Source organism: Montipora capricornis, chromosome 12, assembly GCF_036669925.1.
Source record: "Montipora capricornis isolate CH-2021 chromosome 12, ASM3666992v2, whole genome shotgun sequence".
Lineage (NCBI taxonomy): Eukaryota > Metazoa > Cnidaria > Anthozoa > Scleractinia > Acroporidae > Montipora > Montipora capricornis.
This window is the reverse complement of record NC_090894.1, coordinates 33,322,013-33,327,437: the sequence shown is the minus strand read 5'-3', so window position 1 is coordinate 33,327,437 and position 5,425 is coordinate 33,322,013. Positions and strand designations below refer to the sequence as shown.

Genomic DNA, 5,425 nt, shown 5'->3' with positions numbered 1-5,425 from the left:
TGCGGAGAACATTCAGATTAGGCGAGCCAAAGAGTTTAACCTGGATCGATGGGTTCTCCTTGCATATTCCAAAATCCACTAGACTAAGCTCATGGAAAATAGAATTTTTTAGAGTTTGGACATGCATAGTAGTCAAGCATATCCTTTTTGACATAGTAGTACCCAGCAAAGTGGATTTTAGACCTAAATACTGTAGATCAGCGTGGCTTTGTTTAGAAACGCTATTTCTTGTTGAACTAAAGCTCGAATTCTGCCAGTTTTCATTCTTTTTACAGCGATAAGCTCGTCACATTAAGATGGGATATTGCGTCGTGTAATTGTAAGGAAATGTCCAATGTCAGTTTGACGGATGGCCATAAGTGTTGACCGGTTGAGACACTTTCCCTTTTAAGGAATCTCGGACAAATCCCCCTCCCAGTCTTTCCATCTAACCCCCTACCCCCCAGCATTGAAGGGGGGAGGCGGGGGAAGAGGGGGGAGTGCAAGTGAAAAATGTGACGTTCAGGTGATTTTTCCCTAATTGTTGTCTTCGCAGTTCAGTGTCTCAACTATTTTTGTCACTCATTGTAGCCTTGATTTTCAAGCTTACAGCTGCCCTGTGACAAGCAAAAACACCCGTCCCTGGGTGGGCTTGAACCACCAACCTTTCGGTTAACAGCCGAACGCGCTATCCGATTGCGCGACAGAGACAAGTCTGACCTCTTGGTGGAGGACAAGATTCTTTATAAAAAGTTGTGAACGATCCTTTGATTCCGGCCGAATTCTACTGATGCTGACTCTGGAGGGCGTTTTTTTTTCCACGCCCGAAAACTGTGATTTCTTTCTGTCCCTCTTCGTGAGGTTTCCATTCCCCAGGCACCCGGACGCCTCTCCATGAACAGCCTGTCTGTTCTGCTTTTACTAAGTGCAGTCAGCTCATGTTTCCGTTCCCTCGAAAAGATAGGATCCAAAGGCATCAATTTATAGATTGCCGTTTACCAGAACTTCTAAACAATACTTGAATTCGTTCCCTACCTCGAACACTTGTCGACAAAACAACAAGCCTACAACGCCTTATAAGAGATTGTTAACAATTCTTTGATTCCGTTTCAATAATACACAGTCTTAATGGCATTTATTCCGAGCACTAACACTCCAGTATCAGGCTTTGCGTTCCTGTTTTTAAAAGCTCTATTCCACAACAATGTTCAAGTTTCTAAGAAACCACCACAACGGGGAATTCGTGATCTTCTATTCGGCCCATTAGTCATTGCCAGGCTAGCCTTGCTTTTCCACGTTACAGCTGCTCTTGTGACAAGAAAAAACAACCGTCCCTGTGAAGGATTGAACCACCAACCTTTGGTTTAACAGCCGAACGCGCTATCCGATTGCTCCACAGAGACAAGTATAACCCCTTGGTCGAGGACAAGATTGTTTATAAAAAGTTGTGAACAATCCTTTGATTCCGGCCGAATTCTACCGATGCTGACTCTGGAGGGCTTTTTTTTTCCCACGCCCGAAAACTGTGATTTCTTTCTGTTTCTCTTCGTGACGTTTCCATTCCCCAGGCACCTGGCCTCTCCATTTACAGCCTGTCCGTTCTGCTTTTACTAAGTGCAGACAGCTTATGTCTACTGTGTCTCGAAAGAATAGGATCCAAAGGCATCAATTCATAAATTGCCGTTTACCCGAACTTAACTTAAACAATACTTGAATTCGTTCCCTGAATTCTTCTCCCTCGAGAAGAGTAGGGGATGAAGTTCCCGGTGTTGTGGCTGTCCTCTGTAAGTATATGGGTGGGTGGGTATAGCAGGTCCACATCAGCTGAATAGCTGCCAAAACTTCAACCTGCTCGAACAAATAAATAACAACAAAGAAACAAGAAGCCTACAACTCCTTTTAAGAGACTGTCAACAATCTTTGATTCCGTTTCACTAATACTCAGTCTTGAGGGCATCTATTCCGTGCACCAACACTCCAGTATCAGGCTTTGCATTCCTGTTTGTGAAAGCTCTATTCCACAGCGTTCAACGTTCCGCAATGTTCAAGTTTCTCAGAAACCCCCACAACGGGAAATTAGTGATCTTCTAAGTGCCCTGTTAGTCATTGCTAGCCTAGCCTTGCTTTTCAAGCTTTCAGCTGCCCTTTGAAAAGCAAAATCAACCGTCCCTGGGTGGGATTGAACCACCAACCTTTCGGTTAACAGCGGAACAAGGTAACCGATTGCGCCACAGAGACAAGTCTGAGAAATCTCTTCTTTTTTTTTTCCTTGTCGGTAAAAGTCTTGCCTGTCACTTCCCTGCTAAGTGGTGTCTTTGTGCATAGAGGCTTCTGCGCGCATTTTCCTAGGATCGAGAGGGTAGTGGAAATGCGTTGATTTCTCTGGTGGACACAGTAGAATATTTAACTTAAACTGCAATGGCGTCTTAAGTCTTGTGACGCGAATGGCGTTTTAGTGGATTTTAAACAAAATATACCCTTATGGAGCTCAATAAAGGAAGTCAATTGGATAAAAAAACACAGGCGGGGAAAAATAAATATCTGGAATCTTAAAAGCGACGAGTAATGGACTTCGGCAACAATCTATCGCCCGTCGAGCCGAAATCAAAGTGAGCTGTATTTCTAATATTTTAACCAACTGTGCTGTTATGTAGAACACTGAAACCAAATGGAAAATTCTCTGGTAACTTATGGGTTCAACAAAGACAGAGAACGAATCGAACACCTTAAGTGGATCTGTGACCTCTATTGTCTGGCTTTTGTATAATTTTATTTGTACTCAACTCTGCACACTCTTCAGGTAAAAAAAAAATTGGAAATACGACAGTCAAGAATTATTTGAAAGAAAGCTTGTCGTCTATTTTGTGCTTCATTATTCAAGGAAAAGGCTCTTCATTTGTTGCAATATTGCGTATGGTAATTTGACACGATTGAAATAGGAAGAGCTGGGTTTTTGCCTCTAATAGCAACTATGTTGTTTGTTACAAAAAACGTTTCGCTGGAAAAGGTGGCCTTTATGAATTCATCATGTAATTTTATAATATGCGAGCTTAACTGGATAGTTTTTATGGCAATAGTAAACCATTTTTGTGTCAAAATGAGGTTAGCTGGTGTCTTAACTTAATTAAATATATCATGTGCGCCTCGTGAGTTTGTATTGCCGTCTGCCGTAACCTTGATTAATTTCCACTCTCAAAATTACCTCTAGAACCTACTTTTTGCGCAGAATAAAATATTTATAACGGGTCACACGCGCAACTTGATCGCCCGATAATTCATAACATCCACTTGGCCTTTTGACATGCCATTGAAATATAACTCGTAAAATATTCGCGGACCGGTCGATTTCTCTGAAATTTTAAAGGATGATTGCTAATGAATTGAGAAAGATTTTTCAGAATAACTAAAAATTCCTGTATTAAGCATGAGAATTCGACGAAGAGGTAAATGCGACTAAATTTGTTGCGTGCGTTGCTATTTTTGTTTTGATCGTTGTGCAAATTTTGACGGAGAATATTAAATTATGAAAAAATATCTAGGGATAGATCGTTAAAAAAATCTTTATTTTTGGCGGTTATTTGACCAAAAAAGATGCAACGCTTGACGAGAAGTAATATTTTTGTTAATATTTGAAAGACGAAAAATTTCGCGGGAATCGGGACGCGGTGTAAATGAGTTAATAAATTTGCATACGCGCGTTGAAATGTCATACGCGAGGAGACAAATGATTTTGTCATTGTAGTGTAAATGAAGTTTATTTGAGAAACCAACTCTGGTGCGAGAAATGTTTACATGAAAGTCACGCTTTTTGCGAATTTTGAGTGACAATATATCCCTTTACTCTAACCCAAAAACATTTCTTCTGCTTTTGTGCTTCTCAGCATTGTGATTTGTGATAATTCGCAAGTCTGTTTTCTTTATCTCATAGATTTTTAGATTTTCAATTAAATGCAGCTCAACCTCGCGATTGTGTAAATAGTTCACCCCGAAGTCAAAATAAATACGTTTCTCAGGAACCCAACAGATGAAATGTAAATATTCAGTTAAATATTACAACAAAATTAAAAAACCAAAGGCGGACTTTTCTTGGCTAAAAAGGACGTTGTTTTACTCTGAAAACGACGAACGATTAACATTCTTTCCCGCACAGGTAGCCCAAGCTCGGTGTACGATTTATAGACTTTGTATGGGAAAATCTACCTTGAGCTTATAAATGCTACAGTAAGCTGTATATGTAGAAATAAACTTCACTTAACTCTACCAACAGCTGTCCTCTGTGCAATCGGAGGGCAAACTGTGTCCGTCTTAGACGGGTTTGTGGCTTACGCATTTTTGCGATGTCGTTAGTTGTCATTTCCCGGAAAAGTCTCGCCTGTGACTCCCCTGCAAAGTGGGGTCATTGTGCATAGAATCTTCTGTGCGTATTTTGTTAGGTTTGAGGGGGTTGGGGCAATGCGTAGATTGCTCTGGTGCACTCAGGAGAACATTCAATTAACCTGCAATGGCGTCGAAAGTCATAAACACGTTGGTAAGCAAAACAGTAATAAAGTTTTAAAAACAATTATGCACATATATAGATATATATTCTTATTCCTTTGCAGAGGGCAGAAAGCATGATGCCGGAATGCTGCGAGACTCTGGACTTGATCATGATCTCCATGGATATGCCTACTCACCTACTGGTCAACCTTTATGCATCTATGGAGACCCATCATATCCCCTTCGCTTATAAGTCCAAGCACCATTTCGGAATGAAGTCCTTACCCCACAGATTCAGCAATTTAACAATTCCATTAGCCCAGTAGGAAGCTCACTACACAGCAAAAAAAGCCGAGTAATTTGAACTCTGAAAAACGAGTAAAAATGTTATTTTACTCAGGCAGTTGAGTATGCGATTGTTACCCAACAAGCTGGGTTGAACCTACTCAATTGTTTGAGTAAACAGAATACTGGTCAAATTTACTCAAACTACTTACTCACTTAGCGAGTAGAGTGTTTCTCACTCATACCCAAGTTATTGAGTAAATCTGTCTATCCAAAATATTGAGTAAGATTTGAGTAACTTTACTCTGAGTCAAGCAAGTGATCAAACACGAGATTAACTACTTACTCAATGAGCGAGTAAAGTGCTTCTCACTCATAACCAGGTTATTGAATAAATCGTTCCATCCAGAATATGGAGCATGATTTGACTAACTTGACTTCGAGTCAAGCAAGTTCGAGTCAAGCAAGTTGAAAGGGTGCTTTTTTGTGTTAAAAGATTTTGACCAATCTCAAGAGTTGAAAACAAAAGCCAAGAAACGTTTACAATTTTACATGTTCCCCACATACGATTTCTGTGGAATTCAGTTAAACTGAGACCAGATGAAAGATGGAAGATGGTTGGAAAGTAAGGATGAATATAATACTGCTTTTATGAAGTTTTGTTAACTTTTGCTGTTTAAGC

At 40.2% G+C, this 5,425-nt stretch overlaps 1 non-coding gene across 1 annotated transcript; it reads right to left on the bottom strand.

Annotated features, from left to right (window-relative positions):
* Positions 1-616: 616 nt before the first annotated feature.
* Trnan-guu (transfer RNA asparagine (anticodon GUU)) lies at positions 617-690 on the bottom strand. The gene has a single exon. It is a non-coding gene; the product is annotated as a tRNA-Asn (tRNA).
* Between the last annotated feature and the right edge of the window lie 4,735 nt (positions 691-5,425).